The sequence below is a fragment of the Myxocyprinus asiaticus genome, chromosome 33 (assembly GCF_019703515.2).
Source record: "Myxocyprinus asiaticus isolate MX2 ecotype Aquarium Trade chromosome 33, UBuf_Myxa_2, whole genome shotgun sequence".
Lineage (NCBI taxonomy): Eukaryota > Metazoa > Chordata > Actinopteri > Cypriniformes > Catostomidae > Myxocyprinus > Myxocyprinus asiaticus.
The window spans coordinates 17,914,598-17,936,801 of NC_059376.1; positions in this window are offsets into that span (position 1 = coordinate 17,914,598).

Below are 22,204 nucleotides of genomic sequence, written 5' to 3' on the forward strand. Positions count from 1 at the left end.
ACTGATCTATTAAGCATTAAAAGTTAAGCTCAATCAACAGCATTTGTGGCATAATATGCAATATGAAGTGGTGATGGCTTAGTGGGCTAAAGCACATAACTGGTAATCTGGTTGCTGTCGATTGAGCTTAACTTTTAATGCTTAATAGATCAGTAGTTCATGTACTGATCATTTTAAGTTCATATCAAAATTCCATTCAACTGAATTGAGTAGTCTTAAAAAAAAAAAAAAAAGTTCATAAAATTTATTAAAATTTGTGCAATTTAATTTGATGGAATTTTGTTATGAAAATGAAATGTGTAAATCTTAAAAAATGGCTAAAATAATTTTTTGTGTGTATAAATAAAATGAATCAAGTGTTGTTATAAATATATCCTGCCAGTCCTTGTCTAAATACTGATTTTGACCCTCATATAATAGGCTACTTGTCTTATACTGTAATAACTGCCTAAACCTTGCAATTTTTAGGCAAGTATTAAGTACTCAGTAATAACAAATGTTTGTAAAATTAACCTTTACTTTAATAGTATGCCCAGTTTAAAGTGACTGCATTCCTTGAGAACATTCATTACTATTTAAGATGCCGAGTTAATGTTAGATATTTTTATTATGCACAATATGCGGCTTGTTTTGGCTGGTGTCTGATCATGAGAACATGAGGAGTGTCTGCTAGTCAAGATGTAATCTCCACGATTAGCCAAATTATAACAGTCTTCAAGTGCAGATTGGAACTCCACCAAAATGAACATTCCACAACAACAAAACCTATTTGTTTGACTTAAGCCTATGCATTTTGTGGGGACACAAAACAGACAAGTCTTTCGTAGTCAGAATTCTCCTCTTTCAGTAAATCCAGTTTATATATTTATACATTTTTATATATAAATTTACAAGCAGTTATGTGGCCTGTGGGGTAGCAAAGATATGCTTTTTCCTAGGGATAATAGTGGGGGACTATACAGTATTTGATACTGTTCTAACCATTAAAACGAACATCAATTCATAAAACTGATGGCATAAGAGTCTGACTTAACTGCACATGATTAATTACTTTATGAATGTTACCAAAAGTTTGAGCAGAATTCCCTGTACAAAGAATGTCCACAAGAGAGCAGTGTTTTATCATTTCACTGGATCTTTTTGACTCAGCCCGCTATGAAACCGAATACACTCCTCTGGATGAAACTGACCAGAAAATATTCACTTCTTCATGTTCATTTACTTGCCTTTTCAGACACATGCATGCAAACAGGCATGGCACAGTTTGACCTGAGTGGCAATGAAAAAATGCATGCATTTAAAAATTTATTGGGGTTTATGCTTAAAACAACAACAACAAAGATTTGCCAATGGTGTAAGAAAAATAAACTTATTTCAAAAGGGAAAACAAGTTTATTTTTCTTACCCCATTGTCAAAAATGTTCTTGTTTTAAGCAAAAAGTTTACTACATTTTGTAATATTTATTGAAAATAAATGTTCTAATATACTAAAATGAAAATAGTTCAACCAAAAGTGAAAATTCTCTCATCATAAACTCTGCCATCCCAGATGTGTATGACTTTCTTCTGCAAAACACAAATGAAGATTTTCAGAAGAATATTTCAGATCTGTAGGTCCATACAATGCAAGTGAATGTTGGCCAAAACTTTGAAGCTCCAAAAAGCACATAAAGAGCTGATACTGTATGTACTTCTACAAATCTTCATTTGTGTTCTGCAGAAAAAAAGAAATTCATACACATCTGGGATGGCATGAGGGTGAGTTAATGTGGACAAATAAAAAACTTTGTGTTTGTCATCATTCATTTGGCCTAACTGCTTTACAAAGCAGGCTTTGTTTAGTCTTCGGATTGTATGGTTTTAATTTAATTTAGCACACTCATAATATTTAACTGAATTTTGACAGCGGCTGTAGAACTTCAGTCCATATAAGGTGTCACTTGTTACAACCGATGTCTGCACCTACCAGTTGTAGCCATGCAAATGCCCTTGTAGAAACAAATCACCATCATGTTCTGATCCCACTTTACAGTTTATCTTTACAAAATGAGTCTAAACCCTCAAAACCCTTTAATGAATGCCCAAGGCAGAGAACAGAACTCCTTCTGTACTTCTCTCTCCTTCTCTTTCACTCTCTCCACCACACACAACCACTCTTCCCAAAATGACATTTGGCACGATGAACTCCACAGCGGCCCAGCTGTAAAGTGATATGAACCAAACAAGAAATCCTTTTAATAACCATTCAAAAAAGGAAAGGTTGAGACTTGAGGACAGTCTCAAATAAAAGGCATTAGGTCGGCTGAATAAATGAAATTATTGTCTTAGTCCTGAGATGTTATTGTTTGGAAGCTGACTTTAATCTTTACCAAACTTTCACTTAGTCTCCTGACCTGGATTAATTTTTCCTTAATTTCTATTTTTAGGGTGTCTGGCACAAAGCCTAGAATTAGAAAAACAGAGAGGAGTGAGAAAGTGAGAGAAAGAAAATGACTAATGTGTGGTTGAGGGCACAACCCTCTCCCAATGCATGTCTTTTCCCATCAGTGGTGAAAGCATACTCCTCCATTGAAACACACCTTATTCAGAGTTTGTTTTACTTTGCGTCTATTGAGTTATTTATGTTTCATAACAGGTAGCTATAAAAGTTCAGAGAGGGGAAGGAGGACTCCCCAAATAAAACAGGCAGACCACAGTAAATGGCCATCCCAGAGGAAACGAGTCTAGTGTTTCATAACACACTGAATCAAACTAGGGCAACTGTGTATGATGTGGGTCACATTTAGAAATACCAGCAATCTCTAACACACACATCACTGTCAAGCAGTATGGCATTTTTTGGAGACGTGCGCTTGTAAATGCATTTAGTTTTTAAAACTCCCTGAAGTGATTTCCAGACCTTTCGGCACTTTTTTCCAAAAATGTCTCAGTCCGACTATCATTAGCTATTCAAACAATGCAAAAAATGCACTGTTCAGGCAACTCTTGCTAAGCCAGTGGAAGAGACTCTGGTTAAAGCATTTTAGAAAGTTTATAAGTTACTTTCACTGTTTGTGCACAAAGAATAATCCATAGATTGATGGATCACTGAACATTCTGCCAAAAATCTCCTTTTGTGTTCCATGGAAGAAAGAAAATCAGATGTGTTTGGAGCAACATGAGGGTGACTAAATTATGACAGAATTGTATCTTTTGGGTGGACTATCCTTTTAAGAGTGACATTTTTGAAGTGGTCATTAACTGTTTGGTTGTTTATTGTGTCTATTCACAAACAAGCAAGCACACACACATTTCCTGATCAAAGCCAGCAACAGGCAGGAAGTCTCCTCCAACAGCCAGGAAGTCTCATAAATGTGTGATTTATTGCTCTCTTACTCAGTAGATTCTGAAATGAGAAATAACACGTTACAACTGCCACAGCAAGGAAACAGGCTACTTTGTGAAACAGTGCTCTGTGCACACCATACCTGTAAAAACTACAAGCCCACCAGTGTTTAACTTTGTGGGCCAGGCCAGAAATTCACAAGGAGCAGGTAGGAAGAAGAAAATGTAAAAAGAAAATCAGTGGCTGCATCCAAATTTGCGTACTGTCAGAGTATGTACTGAATTTGATAAAGAACGTACTTGTCGGCCATTTAAAAATATGTTCTTGGTGACTCCAGTAATATGGTGGTGTGAGAAGTCGGAAAGTTTCTGCTCCGAGCATTACTTTTGTTTTAACTGATTGTTTTGCAGTTATTTTGTGATGCACCTGGTATTTTGGCATAATAACAGATTTTTATTTATTTATTTATTTTTTTTTAACAAGACCTATAACAGTACACTATGCCGAGAGCCAACACTAAAAAGACAGATGATGATGGTAGCGCTGTGCAGGGAGCGGACGCCATCGCTACGGACCACGGGGATGATATCAGAGAACTCCTCAGTGGTATTAGATCTGAGGTGGTTGCGCTCAGAGCAGAGATTCTCTCCGAGCTGAAGTCATCTATTTCAGCTGTGAAAAATCACTACAGGAGCAGGAGCAGGAGCAGGAGCGGGAGAAAAAGCTTAAGGATGTATGAGAATATCTTACTGATGTGGACAACCGAGACACTGCCCTGGAATACATGTGCTCAGTATTGTCGAAAGATAATGAAAAGATGAGGGCAAAACTTGAAGATCTTGAAAATCGCTTCAGGAGAAACAACATCAGAGTGATCGGCATCCCTGAACACTCTGAGGGTATACATCCAACTACATTTATTGAAACACTACTGCTCGAAGTCTTCGGGAAGGAGAGTTTCAACAAAGCACCAGCAGTCCGAAGCCCTTCATTGTACGAATGCATCACTACCAGACAAGGGAGCTGATTCTACGACTTGCACAGGAAAAGGGACAGCTGTTGTACAAAGGAACTCGGATCCATGTCTACCCAGACATCAGTGCTGAGGTCGCCAAACGGAGAGCGGCTTTCAACCCGATCAAAGCCCAACTCAGAGAATCTGGAATCGAGTTTGGTCTGCTCTTCCCCGCTAGCCTGCGGATCAGCCACAATGAGATGAGACATTTCTTTGATTCCCCTTAACAGGCCACTGAGTTTGCTCGTGGAATAATACCCTCCTCGGTAGTGGTGGACTAAATTACTGTTGACTGACTGTTGTGCCCTCATAGCCTTGCCTTTGCTCTAATCTGACACAAACTCTTGTCAGTGATGCTTTACAAGTTTTGAAGGTTAAGATCAGTCAATAATATTGAAGAGATGTTCTGAGTTCTGAGTTAAGACTATATATTTTGGGGACTGTTTCTGATGTCTTGTCCCAGTATAATTAAGTTTTTGCATACCCTGGGCTAAGTTCTTATTTAGTGCGTTATCAGCCAGCACCGTCCTCTCAGTTCAGTTTCAGTGGAGCAGAGATGTGAACTGGTGAATGATGGTACTCTGTAAATCAGCAGATATTTGCAGTTTGAAACAGGTGAGGGGTGGGTATCTACACGGCATAATGTGTCATCCAGTGTCATCCAGTGTCATCCAGTCATCCATTACACTCAAGTATTAACGCAAAGAGTAGAGGTACTGCTATTCTTATAAGAAAGGATATACCATTCAGCAGTAGCAGTGTCATTAGTGACACCACAAGCCGATATGTGATTGTGGTACGCTGCCTGTTTGGAAAACAAGTAATTCTTGTTAATATATATGCCCCTAACTTTGATTATTGCAGTTTTTTCAGTAAAGTCTTTGAAGCTATCCCATCTGCTGATGACCATGCATTGGTTATAGGGGTAGACTTTAATTGCACTCTACACACATCCTTAGATAGATTCTGAACTAAAGCTATTCAACTCTCCAAGTCTGCTTTAGTTATACAGAGTTTTTGTGAACAGCACGGACTGCTGGATCCATGGAGATTTATTTTTCCTACCTCCAAAGTATTCTCCTTTTTTTCACCGGTACATCAATCGTATAGTCGCATAGACTATTTTTTGGTGGATAAAAGTCTGATGCCTCTTATTACAACAAGTGTATATCACAGCATTGTCATATCAGATCATGCCCCTTCTTTGTTTGAGCTCAGTTTCCCTAATCAGCATTCATCTTTTAAACCATGGAGATGGAATCCTCTTCTTTTAGCAGATGACACATTCAGTACCTTTTTATCTAAGGAGTTAGAGTTTTTCTTGGAGACAAATGACACACCTGACATTACAAGGTCTGTACTATGTGAAGCTCTTAAAGCATATTTGCATGGTAAAATAATCTCTTTTTCTTCTTATGTTAAAAAGCAGGAAATCAGAAAGCTAGGGAAACTCTCTGACACAATAAGTAGGTTAGATGAACAATATGCCACATCTCCTAGTCCTAGTTTATATAAAGAAACCTCCAAACTGACTATAATCTACTATCAACCTCACTTGAAAACATTCTATGAATTTGGAGAGAAATCCAACAAACTTCTGGCCTTTCAGGCTTGTCAATCTAGAACCTCAAAAATGATTTATCAGATAAGAGCCTCCTCTGTCTTCATGGTGCACAATCTCTAGGATACTAATAATAGTTTTGCCCAATTTTTTTAATCTCTATATGCTTCAGAGTATCCCAATGACGTTTTTCAAAATTGGATTTACCCACTGTGAATACTGATCTTCGGTCTGAACTTGGTAACCCCATTAAACAATCTGAAGTTATGGAAGTTATTATGGCAATGCAGAGCGGTAAAGCTCCTGGGCCAGATGGCTTCCCTATAGAATTCTATAAGAAGTTCATTGGGCCCGCTTCTTGTAGCAGTATATAATGAATCTTTCATTAAAGACTCTTACACAGGCATCAATTTCTCTTTTGCCCAAAGAAAATAATGACCCTACTCTCTATGAATCGTACAGGCCTATTTCACTTTTAAATGTTGATTTTAAAATACTAGCCAAGGCACTTGCATTACGTATAGAGCCTATTCTACCCCAAATCCTTTCCATCGATCAAACTGGATTTATTTGTGGATGCAACTTCTTTAATAACTTGCAATGACTATTTATTGTGATGTGCACCCACTCCCATGCAGATGCCCATGAAATCACTGTTTCTCTTGATGCCGAAAAGGTGTTTGACCGAGTAGAGTGGGAATAACTTTTCTTCACCTTTAGAAAATATGGCTTTCTGAATGACTTCATCTCTTGGATCAGGTTGCCATATACTTCTCCAGTAGCATATGTATGCACAAATAATGTATTTTCAGGATACATCTCCTTACAGAGAGGCAATAGACAGGGGTGTACTCTTTTGCCCCTGTCTCTTTTGAACCGTTGGCCATGTCACTCCGTCAGTCCTCTAACTTTAAAGGTATTATTTGGCACGATGTTGAACACAACATTTAGTTATATGCAGATGATGTTCTGTTATATGTTTCCAGTCCCATCATGTCAGTACCCCATATTCTGTCAGTCTTAGAGAATTTTGGTAAATTTTCAGGCTATAATCTTAACATGCATAAGAGTGGGTATTTCCCGGTCATCACACCTCTAGATACTGCTTTTCCTTCTATCCCATTTAAACTGGCACATGAAGGTTTCAAATACTTGGGCATTTCGGTCACACACTCATTTAATGGTTTGTTTGGAGCTAACTTCTGCCCACTCTTAAAATGTTGTAAAATAGATTTTATGAAATGGTCCATACTACATTTGTCTCTAGCAGATCGTATTAATCTAGTTAAAATGACGGTCTTGCCATGCTTTTTATATTTGTTTTCAAATAAACCTATATTTATAAGGATGAGTTTCTTTGCTAAGTTGGACAAGTTAATAGGTTCCTTTTTATGGGAAAAAATTCCCTTGTATTAGGAAGGCGTTTTTACAGAGACCAAAGCGCCAGGGAGGGATGGCGTTACCTAACTTTTTGTTCTACTACTGGGCAAGCAATATGCAAAAAATAATGTACTGGCTGTCCACCCAAGATCCAAAAACTACTCCAGTATAGGTACAGGAAGAACAGTCATGCAGCAGATTTTTTCTTAGATCTCTAGTTTGTGCATCACTTCCTCTGATAGGAAACAATTACATTAGTTCTCCAAACCCAGTGGTTGCACACACCTTAAGAATTTGGTCTCAGTTTAGGAAACGATTTCAGGTCCCATTCTCTCCAGCTGTCTATTTCCTCCATCCTATGTAGATACTGCATTTCGGATATGGTATGAGAAAGGAATTAGGTCCTTAAAAGATCTGTTTTTTAACAACAGTTTTTGTTCTTTTGAGGACCTTGCACGTCATTTTGATCTGCCCAAGTCTTACTTCTTCAGATACTTGCAAATAAGGAGCTTTACTAAGAAAATATTTAATTCCTTCCCAGAAATACCCCTGCCCGCATCCATTGAGGCACTGCTGGATTTGAACCTGAACAATAGAGGATTATATCAGGGCTTCTTGGCAACATGGATTTTACAGACAAGGAATGGGATAGTATTTTAGATCAGGTGCACACCTCATCACCTTGTGCTAGACATGGCCTTTTCCAATTTAAGATACTCCACAGATTTCACTTTACCAACTCAAAATTAGCTAGGATTTATCCAGACATTAGCCCTGCATGTAATAGGTGTACACACTCACCTGCCACGACAGCTCACATGTTTTGGTCATGCCCTAGGCTGGAAGAATTGTGGAGGGGAATCTTTAAATCCTACAATGATATATATGTTGTCCATATTGAAACTAACTCTTTGATAGCTATCTTTGGCACTAGCCCTGAGAGTATTATGTTTAGAAAAGACATGTATACAGTTGTTGCTTTTACTTCGCTTTTGGCAAGACGTTTAATTCTGCTGCATTGGAAAAGTGCTGAACCCCCTACACATACTGGATGGATCAATGAATTAATGTCTTACATTCAGCTCGAAAAATGTTTATTTTCTATTAGAGGTTCAAAAAGTACGTTCTTTGAAACATGGTTGCCTTTCTTAGTGTATTTTAAGGATTTACACCTCCCGGCCGGGCGGAATGAGGAAACTGAATGCGTGTATGTATATGTATGTGTAGGTATGCATATATGCATTCTTTCTTTTTTCCCCATTATTTTTAGTTATCTATTTGACTATTTATTTATTAATGTTGTTTTATTTGTTCTGTTTAATTGATTTTCTGATCTTTATGGGAGTGTCTCCTACCTCAAAACTACCTAGCTGTCATAGGCACACTTTTCACATAAGCCAATTCAGCCTTTTACGTATACACAACTTTGTAAAGCTGGACCAAGTATGGAATGATGCGGGCTTCCATGTTAGCATGGAAATTTGTTTTATATGTATTGTTTTAGTATTATCTTCTGTCTTTCTGTTATTCCAAAGATGTTTGCTGATTTCATTACTGTTATTAGCAAGGCCATATGACAAGGGGAGGGGGAAGTAATAGGGGTTGTTTGACTATAATGTTTACATTTTTTATTGTGAAATATATTATGTATATTTGCTATAAATGCCAATTAATTTTTTTAATTTTTTATTTCAGCATTTTGAATGTGACATCTCTGCAACTTCCGTGGCATTATTGAATAGAATCTCACTGGATGTAGTAGGTCATCTGGGTTTTTCTCGCCTACTGTTTTATGAATACTGATGCTTCAGACATCTAGTTCATTGACATACTGCACCCTGCTCCATTTGGCATACTTCACACATAGTAGGGAATTATGCATATTCAGACGCAGCAAATAAGTGCATATTGTACAGAATAGTTGTGAACGGGTCCCTGTCTGGCTGATCTGGATTGGATGGTGTTTAGGTCTGGATCCAATGTTGGTAAAAAAGCTCAGAAACCCAATCCTATAGATGTAGCAACTTTTTATAGCCCTCATTCTGACATGCTGCCAACATCAACCATTTGCAGGTAGTAATAGTCATACAGTTATTATATTGGAGTTGGCAAGGCTGATCACCCCCAAAACGTAAAGCTAATTTAATTTTCCAAGAGTTTTTCCCCCTTTCATTTATAAAAGGGAAGTCATAATCACTCTAAGATTGAATTGAAAGTGTCATTTATTTGATTAGTTCAAAGCGAGCAAGGCTGCCAATGTATTCACAGCCTCTGAATAAAATGACTGATTTCAGCAAACCATGCTCTACAATGGAGTTTTTGAATCTGGCTGCACTCTTTTCTGTAGAGCTTGAAGTAGACGTTGAAACTGACCTGCTCAGTCAAGTGTACCAATAACTGACTGTTTAATATTGTTCGCTTGCCAAGAGCGAAATTACTCTCAGAGAGCAAAAATGGAGCATTTGTTTTTGGAATGATGGCAATAGGTAAACACAATATCCATGTGCACCATGCACTGTAAACAGAGCTAACTTGCATGTTACATTAAACCAGCTAACAATTTTTGGTTTCCAGAAAGTCCAGCGAACATCAGTTTTAGGATATAAAATAAAACCTAAAAATAACCATTAGCTAACATGCTGTATATATTCTTATTAGTTTGACACACAAAATCATTCCAGCTGTTAGGGATTGGTTCCCAAAAAACAGCCAAATGGGAACCATAAACTAACGTTAGAAGAACGTTCTGTCCATGCTGGGTAGTAACCCTTAAAATTTGTTTTGTTGGTTTAACCAATGTATTCAGGTTGATTCAGTGATGTTAAATTATATTATCAATTTGAATAAAACCAGTTCATTCAGATGTTACCACATGCAGCACATTTTTAAGGTTAATATTTTTTTTCAGTGTAGTTTGCAAACTCTATGTGATGCGGTACTCACTTGAAGTCCACAAATGCATAATTACATTTAGTGTGAATTCAGGTAAGTTGGGCCACTTTTTGACATGCATCACAATGTCAAAAGTGGCCCAATTTACAGTATCTGTATTCACCCCATATTTCCGCTCTTATCAGACACTTTCTACAAAGCAGCACCTTACATTAAAGTGTGCATATCACATTATGGTGCCAGATCTATAGTTTTGCTTGTCTCTGAATGTATGGGTTCATGTGTTTTACTCATAAAACACAATCAGTGGCAAAAGTCAGTCAAATAAACACAGATCGCAGAATTTAACTAAAAGGGTTAATCCCAACATTGAGCTAAACCTTTTCCCCATCAGCACTCTCCAAAGGGACATCCGTCTATTTCATTAATACCCCTCATCATGTTCAGACCAGATGTTAAAGCAAAATGAGACTCTCTCTCTCTCTCTCTCTCTCTCTCTCTCTTTCTCTCTCTCTCTCTCTCTCTCTCTCTCTCTCTCTCTCTCTCTCTGTTGTGTGGTGAGGTATGGAAAGTATTTGCTCAGTTCCTCTGAGGGCTGTGCAGCTGGAACACACAGGGAGGAAGAAAGAAAGATAGAGAGATAGCACATAAACACTGGATAGATTGAGCTCAGGAAAAATGTGTGAAAACTGGGCAGTTTCATAGGTGGACTGCATGTCACCACTGTAATGAGGCATTAGATAATGTATGAGATGGCAAACATACAAAATCATCTTTCTCAGGTGGTACTTTTCTGTTATTGTACATTATTGATTGACAGAATGATGGAGCCACAAAGGAAATTTAACATAGCAAATAGTTCACATCTTTGGAACTGATGATGAATATTATATTGATTAGGGCAGTGGCTTTTTGCTACAAAACCCAGATATTTACATTGGATCAAGTGGCAGCTCAACATAAAACAAGATTTGTTTATCGTACAAAAGTAAACAATATGAACTTACCCTCATGCCATCCCAGATGTGTGACTTTCTTTCTTCTGCTAAACAAAAACAATGATTTTAGAAGAATATCTCAGCCCTACTGGTCCTTACAGTGCAAGTGAATGGTGGCTAGAACTTTGAATATCAAAAATCACATGAAGGCAGCATAAAATTAGCTAATCAATACAACTCCAGTGGTTCTTCTGAAGTGATTTAATGGGTGTGGGTGAGAAACCAATCAATATTTAAGTCCTTTTTTACTATAAATCACCAACTTTGACCAGCCCGGTGGTAGGTGTAGTAGGTGGCGATATGTATGAAGAATGTGAATCGCCAAAAAAACGAAAGAAGTGAAAGTGGAGATTTATAGTAAAAAAGGACTTAAATATTGATCTGTTTCTTCCACACTTATCATATACCTTCTGAAGACATGGAATTAACCACTGGAGTCGTATAGATTACTTTTATGCTGCCTTTATGTGATTTTTAGAGATTCAAATATCTAGCCACCTTTCACTTGCATTGTATGGACCTACAGAGCTGAGATATCCTTCTAAAAACCTTCATTTGTGTTCAACACTAGACAGAAAGTCATACACAACTGGGATGGGATAAGGGTGAGTAAATGATGACAGAATTTTCAGTTTTGGGTGAAATTTCCCTTTAATATGAAATAAGCTAAGTAGGAAAACTGACAATGTAAATGCATAAATAACAGCGTGATTTACCAGCCTAACACATGGAACAAACACTTGGCCAAATATTGTTTGCCATATTAGGCTATATATTGGTTAAAGGGATAATTCACCCAAAAATGAAAATTCTCTCATCACTTACTCACCCTCATGCCATCCCAGATGTGTATGACTTTCTTTCTACTGCAGAACACAAATCATGATTTTTAGAAAACTATTTCAGCTCTGCAGGTCCATACAATGCCAGTGAATGGGTGCCAAAATTTTGACACTCCAAAAAGCAGATAAAGGCATCATAAAGTAATCCATACGACTCCAGTGTTTTATTCCATATTTTCAGAAGTGATATGATAGGTGTGGGTGAGAAACAGATCAATATTTAAGTCCTTTTTTACTATAAATCTCCACTTTAATTTCCACATTCTTTCATTTTTTTGCCGATTCACATTCTTCATGATATCGCACCTACTGGTCGGGCTGGTCAAAGTTGGTAATTTATAGTAAAAAAGGACTTAAATATTGATCTGTTTCTCACCCACACCTAGCATATACCTTCAGAAGATATAGATTTAACCACTGGAGTTGTATTGATTAGCTACTTTTATGCTGCCTTCATGTGATTTTGAATATTCAGAGTTCTACCCACCATTCACTTGCATTGTAAGGACCAGTAGGGCTGAGATATTCTTCTAAAATCATTGTTTGTGTTTAGCAGAAGAAAGAAAGTCACACATCTGGGATGGCATGAGGGTGAATAAATGATGAGAGAATATTCATTTTCATTTTCATTAGCCACATTACCAAGTGATTAATTTGCTCACCGTAAAGTTTGCTTGGATATACAGCCTTCGACATCAACAATACAAAACTTGGGAAGCCTTTTCACCTTTCTTTTAAAAGTTTATAATTTTGCTATCCTAACTATGCATGATTATGAAGTTTATGAATTTGTTGCAATAACATTGTTTTTCCTTGTATGCGACTCTATCAGAACAGACCTGTGACCCAGCTTTGGGTTGCAACCCATGTACTAGATGAAAAATATTAGATTAGGTTATGTGATGGGCGTCCAGTATATTTAGCAAAGCAGAACCCTTGTGAAACCTTTTGATTCTGTAAGTGTCTTTGAGTGTCAACACACTCACACAAACACATCCACGCACACTATCCAGAGCTAATAAGTGGGGCTTGACAGGTTAAAAGTAGTTCCATTTGACTTAGTCCGGGACTTTATAGGCCATGCAGGTGAAGTGGTCCGTTTCTTCAAGTGCTGACACTTTAAACACTATGGTGTAATGGGGTACCCACCGCAACCTCTTTGCAGTTTGTGGCTCCTTAAAAAGTACATGTGATATTGCAAATGACTCATAACTCAAAACTTACAATGGATCTTTCAACATGAGTAATAGGCAAAGTTAAGAAAATCTTACAGCACTGTTGGGATACTAAATCATGTCAACTCCTGTGACCAGCCCACATTTGTCTGCTAGATCCTGGCACTAGCTCAGAAATATCGGCAATGTCATCTTGTCATCAGAGGAGGCTTAAATTTACAAAAATTAGCTACATATGTTGTCTTTTCTTATGTGCTATACATCCACACAATATTTTCAGCTCAATTTTACTCCAATACACATTTGCTAAATATGTTGTAAATATGACATTCTTTTCTGCTTAGTTTTACACCAATACACAGATTTAGCAAAAAAGACGTAGTCTTTTCCTCTGTGGTATACATCTAAACATTCCAGAAACATTAAAACAGCAGTGTTTTTCAAGATGAGGCTTGCTAACACACCAGCATTCATGAAATGTGGAGGTCCAATCATTTAGCTTTAGTTTGTAACATTGCCTTAACTGGTTATACCAATTCGCTTAGATTATGTACTGTAGCTTAACAGAAACTGGATTCGGCATATTTTCTAACCTCTGTGTTCATTTTCTTGTTAAGAATTTGCTGTGGGAAATATGAAAGCCCACCCCATTTGAGTTATGATCTTAAGGTTTATTCAAACAACTTTATGTGGATGGTGTATTTCATATCATTTGTATACAGCCCACCCCAGGTGCGTCCTGCTAGCCGCGCAACAACCAATTACAGCTCAGCTTCAGCTAGTCGAAGTACTATGTCACTCTAATCTAGTCTAAACAGACAATCCATTGGCTGATTCTGTTTTAAAGAGAGAAAAGAGAAAAAAGAGACAGTGAAAGGGGAGACATACAAGTCAAATTTGGAATCATAGCAGAGGGGATTTTGCAAACGTTGACATTCTTTTGCTCATCTGCCTGTTCTGTTAAACTCATGTCAGAGGAGATGTGGGAGCATCAAATCCTCCTAAAAAAGACTGTCCTTGGTTAGCATCCATGGTCAGAGTTAAACTATGCTTCTACGTTAGGGTATGGATTCTTTAAAAATTTGTAAATGGGTAGTTAAAGGTGCGCTCAGTAACTTTTTATTTGTGTCATCTTGGACTTACAGTGACACCTAGTGGTGTAGATGCAGCATCATTTAAAATCAATCGTTTTAGTTACAGATGCCATTGTAGAAATTCACTATTCACTAACAGCCATGATTAATTTAATCCAAGTGTGAAAGACCCAGTTTCCACATGGTATTAAGATGTGTTTTTGGTGAACGGATCACATGTAGTCAGCACTAAATACAGGTCTAAACGGGGTCTAAAACGTTTTGAGATTGGATCACAAAAAACACATTCATATGTGGTAAAAAACGAATCTGAACACATCACATTTGATGTTTAAATGCTAATACGTCCTGTATGCGTCCTGTCAGCAGCGAAGCACCACCCCTCCCTGTTAATCAACTGCTGTGCTAAAACAAGAATTTAAACTTTGCTGGTTGCGAGCAGTTTAAAAGCAAATAACTGTCCAATCCGAAAAATATAAAAAGCAGAAATATACACAAGCATAAGAACTTCACAGATCATCTTCAGTGTGTTGGATATCAACATACAGGGACACTTATGAGAAGCAGGAACATCTGTAGCTCAAGTTAATTCAACTAATCTGTTAAAATAACAGACAATTCTGCTCGAAATGTTCATTTTGTGCTTAGATTTTCAGCTGCATTAGGGAGAAATAGCATGCCTTTTTTCACACTTTCTTCTGACTTGTTTATTATCATTCAGGAACACACTGACACATTGACTGATGTATGTCCTCATAAAACAGAGTCCCTCCCCTCGAAATCCTAAAACAAGTGGTCACAGGAGACGCATTTAAACGACCAGATTTAAACAGCGATGTGTCTCACCTGACAACATGTGAGCGGATCACCCGAGATGCATCTTAATACCAGGTGGAAACGGGATCAAAGTGTCCAATAACAAAACGGTTACTGAGATTAAGTGAGTAGTATTCTGCTGGTCATGTGATTCTAAAATGGCAGCCCCCATGAGGGTGCCCCTGCCCCATGTAGAATAAAACAGCTTTTATAAGGTTACTGATATGACTAGAGTCCACATCTCATGTGAGTGCTCATGATTTTATACATATGTTTCAAAATTACAATACATTTCTTTAGGAGTAAATCTTTTTAAATGGGGGAAAAATTACTGAGTGCTCCTTTAACATGCCCTGCAGTCGGTGAATCGCGTGGTGCCATGCGGGGGTCAGATGTGTGAAAGGTGAGCTCTGCGCACTTTGCTAGTTTTTAATTCTTTTTGTGTCTTAAACTGGTGAGATTCGATACATCCTGCTACATAACTGTTCTATGAAGTTGTGAGGGAATGAGGTCACTGGGACAGGAAGGTTCAGGTCTCAGGTGAGCTTTTAATTACAAACTTAGGGATAACACAGTCACAACTGGCACAGTAACTTCTTCAGCTTCACAAACTCTTTAGCGTCACAGGCTCCTAGTCACAGCCTCTTAATCATCACAAATCTTTATCACAACTCTGTAGCATCACGAACTCAATAGCTTCACTGTGAGAATCTCGTGCCAGACTCTCTCTCTCTCTTCTGGCGGTGGCGTGGTTGTATATATGCCGATCTCCCCAAGCTCACTGGAATTAGAGACAGGTATTAGACATAATTTAGCTCAGGTGTAAGTGCCCTTACTGCTTTCTCTCTCTCCGGACGGGCGCACGACCATGCCCCCTGCTGCCACGTATCCCCACCGCCCAACTCAGACCGGGGAGACATCCAGCCTGTCTACCACTCCCCCCCCCCCCTTTACTGGAAACGAAGTCGGCGACAGCCATCTGCGCTCCCGGTTTGTGGACCACCTTGAACTTAAACGGCTGATACGAACTTAGAGCCAGATACCAACGGGTGATCCGCACGTTGGAATCTTTCATGTGGTGGAGCCATTGGAGTGGGACGTTATCCGAGCAGAGGGTGAAGGCCTGCCCCAGCAGGTAGTACCGGAGAGTGAGGACCGCCCACTTGATGGCAAGACATTCCTTTTCTACGGTGCTGTATTTAGTCTTCCTCAGCAAGAGCTTGTGGCTAATGTACAGCACCAGGTGCCCCTCCCCCTCTACAACCTGCGAGAGTATGGCCCCCAGCCCCCTGTCTGAAGCGTCCGTCTGTAAGACAAAAGGGAGAGAGAAATTGGGTGAGTGTAAAAGCGGCCCTCCCCAAAGTGCAGCTTTAACCTGCGTGAACACCTGTTGACACTGCTCCATCCACTGGACTGGGTCTGGATCTCTCTTTTTAGTGAGATCAGTCAGCGGGCTGGTGACATCCGAATAATTAGGCACGAATCTCCTACAATAGCCAGCCAGCCCCAGGAACTGTCTCACCCCCTTTCTGGTCTTGGGCCTCGGGCAGGTCGCAATTGCTGCAGTCTTGTCAATTTGGGGATGCACCTGCCCGTGGCCTAAGTGGAACCCCAGATACCTTACCTCCACCCGCCCAATTGCGCACTTCTTGGGGTTTGCCGTGAGTCTCGCTTGTCTCAGCGATCTCAGAACCACACTCAGATGCTGCATGTGCCGCTGCCAATCATTACTGTAAATGATGATGTCATCTAAATAGGCAGCGGCGTAAGCCGGATGTGGTCTGAGGATTCGGTCCATGAGACACTGAAACATAGCCGGGGCTCCAAACAAACTGAATGGAAGTGTCACAAATTGCTGTAATCCAAACGGTGGGGAGAAGGCTGTTTTTTCATGGGAAATTGGTGTCAAGGGGATCTGCCAATAACCCTTTGTCAAATCCAGTGTCGAATAAAATTGAACAGTGCCCAACCGATCGAGCAACTCATCAATGCGAGGCATTGGGTATGCGTCAAATTTAGACACCACGTTGACTTTTCTATAATCCACACAGAACCGTACAGACCCGTCGCTCTTAGGAACTAGAACAACCAGGCTGGACCAATCGCTGTGGGATTCCTCTATTACCCCCATATCGAGCACTGCATCCAATTCTTCCTGGACAATTTTCTTTTTGTGCTCAGGTAATCGATAGGGGCGGCTACGTACCACCACCCCCGGCTTGGTCTCGATGTGGTGCTGGATGAGGTTCATACGACCCGGTAGAGGGGAAAACACATCTGCAAACTCCTTGGGCTTTGGAGATATTAAAAGACATTTATGTGCTCAAGCTGATACCCCAGACAGGGGTGCAGACCAGGGACTCAGCTTGGATGGTGCGGCGGGAGAGATTCAATGCCAACTGTCCAACATGTCTGTAATGCTGAAGAAGGTCGTGGCAGACTTGGAGGATCTTGCTGTAATACGTCGATCGATCACTGCGATGGAGACGAAATTCACTGAGTTGGTTACAAGAAACGGGGACGTCGAGAAACGGATCGATTATCTGGAGTCATCGGAGAGGGAATTAGCTGCTAATCTGCTAGCGACCAAAGTAGATTTGGAATGCATTTGGGAAAAGCTGGAAGATCTTGAGAATCGTAATCGGCGAAACAACTTCCGTATTGTTGGAAATCTTGAGAACAAAGAAGGCCTAGATATGGTAAAATTCCTAGACGAGCTCTTTCCGAGTCTGCTCAACATAACAGGCCATAAGTTGGAAATCGAGCGAGCTCACAGAGTTCCGGCTCAGAGATTGGCTGAGGGAGACCTGCCCCGAGCAATTCTGGCCAAATTTCTGAGATCATCCGATAAAGATCTCATGTTACGCGAGGCGAGGAGTAAAGGAAGGCTTTCTTGGAAGAACCACAACATTTTCTTGTTACCAGATTTTGCGAATTCGACAAGAGAGAAACGTGATCATTTCAAGGAATGCAAGAAACTCTTACATCAACGCAAGGTCGCTTTTGCACTGACATTCCCGGCCAAATTGAGAATAGATACTAAGAATGGCCGCAAAATATTTACATGCTCACAACAAGCGATGTCTTTCATAAAATCAATGGACTGGGGAAGTGTGTTTCTCACACTGCAGCCAAGTGAGCTTGACTCACTGAACATTCACTTGACCGTCCGAGGAAGCTAGGTGCCTTTTTTGTTTCTTTTTGTGCTTGTTCCAGCTAGTGGCTGGAGTCTGTATTGTTGAATAACACTCCTTCGGGACAGTTGTGGATGAATCTGCATGTTCCTCGTGTTTATGCCTCCTATAGGCTGGAGTTTGTTTTGTGGAGTATTTTTTGCAGGACATTGGAAGGATTAGGTAATCTACTGCACTCATGAACAGCCGGCTCACTGAACATTCTTTTGACTGTTTAAGGAAATTTAATGGATTTTTAATTTTTTTGTGTGCTGGTTTTTGTGTCACCTTTGGCACAGTTTTGTGAATGAATCTACATGTTCTTTGTGTTTATTCTGCCTATTGGCTGGAGTTTGTTTTATAGATTATTTTCTGTTATGTAATTCTGTCTCACAAAATTTGTATAGAAACACCGGACTTGAGCAATTCGACAGCAAAGTTGTCGCGGGGGCTCTTGTAGGCGTACATGAACTGTTTGAGTTTAGAGGGATGGATGCCGGTTGGCGCTGTCGTGCGCGGGGTTAATGCGCACATTTTTCTTTTTTCTGTTTGTTTGGTTCGGGGGGAAGTTCGGGGTTTGACTGTTGCACTAATGTTGGAATGTGGTCTTTATCATTTTATTTTGACACACAGTCTATATTTTCTAATATGTCAAAATGACCCCATAAAAAGAAGGAAAGTTATTTCTATTCTTAAACGTAAGAAATATGATATAGTGTTTCTTCAAGAAACGCATCTTTCCCCGCAGGAAGCTGAAAATTTGGGAAGATATGGGGTGGACATATTTTCTTTAGTGCTGGCTCAAGTAAGAGCAGGGGAGTCATTACATTGATAAGTAAACATCTACAATTCAAATGTCTCAAACAGATTAAAGATAAATTAGGAAGAGTCATTATTGTTTTAGTAGAAATTCAGGGGCAAAGGATGATTTTGGCTAATATTTATGCACCTAACGCTGATGATCAGGGCTTTTTTATAGATATTGAAGGGATGTTGCAAGCCGCTGGCACGCCTCATGATATAATATTGGGAGGAGACTTTAATCTATTGATGGATTCAGTCCTTGATCGTAGTGAAGCAAAAGTGTGCAAGCCCCCTAGAGCAACACTGATGCTTCACATGATGTGTAAAAATCTTGGTCTTACAGATATTTGGAGACTTTTAAACCCATCTGGTAGGGACTATAAATTATTTTCATCAGTGCATAAGATTTAATCTAGAATAGATTTTTTTTTAAATATATAAGTCCCTCATTTTATCTGTTGTTGATTGTTCAATTGGAAACATCCTAGTCTCAGATCATGCACTGGTGAGTTTAGAGGTGTTGCCACATATGGAGAAAATTAAATCATATAGTTGGCGCTTTAATGTATCCCTTTTACAAAATCCTGATTTCCAACAAATGTTAAAGGCTGAAATCAGTGTTTATATGGAGACCAACTGGTCCTCAGTATCCTATGTGGGTGTGGCTTGGGAGGCACTTAAGGCGGTTCTTAGGGGTCGGCTCATACAGTATGCCTCATTCATGAAAAAATCCAAAGCACAAGAACTCGTTAATTTGGAAGGGAATATTAAAAGTGCCGAGGCAGAGCTGAAGCGCAGAATGTCGTCTGATGGCCTCAGAGAATTGACCTGATTGAAATATATATATATAATACTATTTTGTCACGGAAGGTGGAGTTTTGGTTATTCATGGCAAGACTGAATATAGAGTCGGGGGACAAAGCAGGGAAGCTTTTGTATAGATATATAAAGCAGAGAGAGTCTTTTTCTACCACTCTCTCAGTGAAATCTGCTGGTGATGGAAGTTTTACCTCGGCCATTGATATTAATAATGCTTTTAAAGAATTCTATCTTGATCTCTATAGTTCCACGTCTTCGTCTACTGATGAAGATATTATACATTTTGTGTACTCCCTAAACTGATGACTGAGCAGAAAAATTCTCTTGATTCTAAGACAGCCTTGGAGGAGCTTGGCAAGGTAATTAATGCCTTGCCTACAGGCAAAGCTCCCGGGCCAAATGGATTTGCTGCTGAATTTTTAGATCTTATGCTACAGAATTGGCTCCACTTTATTAGAAGTTTAGACGGAATCATTAAAAAATGGAAAGCTTCCGACAACCATAACACAAGCCCGGATCAGTCTGATTCTTAAAAAGGACAAAGATCCAAGCGAGTGTCAGAGTTACCATCCAATTTCCCTGATCCAGCTAGATGTAAAAATATTGTCAAAAATCTTGGCTAACCGATTAAGTAAAGTTAATCTCTTATACATATAGATCAGGTGGGGTTTATTCAGGGTGGCAGCTCTTCTGATAACATCAGGTGTCTCATCAATATCCTGTGGTCAGTGGCGAATGATCAGACTCCAGTCGCTGCCATCTGGTCATGAGAAAACTTCAAAATAAGAGTCCTTGAAGAAGAATGAGGGAGACAGACTGTGACAGTATGCAATTTCCCATGACATCTGTCCCGACAGCTCTAAAATTTACATCATTATAATAGGTTTATCAAAGTGTATTTGGGTAAAGACATGGTTTGGAAGATGGATTTTTGTTGCACTCTCTCATTAATAATATTTTTGTTATTTAAAAAAAAAAAATGTTACATAGTGTATCTTTAAACAGCATTTTGTTAATTATTTTACAGTTAGTATGCATGTAGCTTTCATGACCTCATATTAATTGAGAAATAGTAGAATTTGCTTTTGTCACACTGCAGGGCAATTTAAAATGAACTAGTGAAGGCAAAAAGTTGATCGAAAATAGTGAACTTAAGACCAGTTACAGGACTTATTTTATACACTTACCCTCATTCAGTCATATACATTTCATATTAAAAGTACATGGAGTTTTGCTATGCATTGATTACCCATATAAATAAAGATTATTTTTAGCTGATTTGGGATCAGTTTTTCTTTTTTTTTTTTTTTTTATGAGTAGAAAAAGGATCCTATATACAGGAAAGATTATCCAAGTTCAGCCCTCTTACAGAGACATTTTATATATACAAGCCCTTCTCATGCAGTGCCTTAAATGAAAGCACTGGAATTAGACCAAATTCCCTCTGCATGGCTTGCAGCCTCTCCCCCCAAAACTCTTTCTGAATGATGAAGGCTCTCAAAAAAACACACCATTAAACTCTACAGTGAGCAGAGCGAATGTGTAGAGAGGGCTAAATGGCTCACCAGGGCTCAGTTACCCGGGCCTACTGAACCAGCCAGACAGCCTTCCACTGTTTATTTGTAGCTCCAGGAGCTCTGGATATCTGATCAGAGATCAGACTGATAGGGGGTCAGGAGTTTGAAGAGCTAATCAGGGTCAGAGGAATTTGTTCCTCCCTCTGTGGTTTGGAGCTTTGCCGTTTATGCAGATGGCGACCGCTGAAACTAAAAAGCACACAGAAAATAAAAAGTAGAAATATAGAGAAATGCAGACAAGCAAAACAAATACATAAAGCAACGCATCATTTAATCTATCATTATTTACATATCCAGACATGCATAAAAACTATTTAAACTCCAGAAATGAAGGTTAATAGTTATTTGATATTGATGATATCAATAAAAGTGAAAAGTACTGTGGCAGTGGAAGATACATTGTTGATATATCTCATATACTGTAGTAATATAATATAATGGAACTTCAGTACATAGTATGGTACTCAGTACTAACTATATTCATATACCATGGTAGTGCTATGGCACCATGTCAAAAAAATATGTAAATAAAATAAAAACAATAGATATTTAAATGATATATATATATACATTTTTTTTAAGTGGGATCTTTTTTTCTCAAGTACTACTTATTATAAAGTGATGTCTAACATCTAAAAAAGTGATATCTACCATAAAATTATACCTTTTTGGTGTTAAAAGGAACCCTGCTTTTTAGATTCTATTAAGAGCAGGAGCCAAATATAGGTGTAAA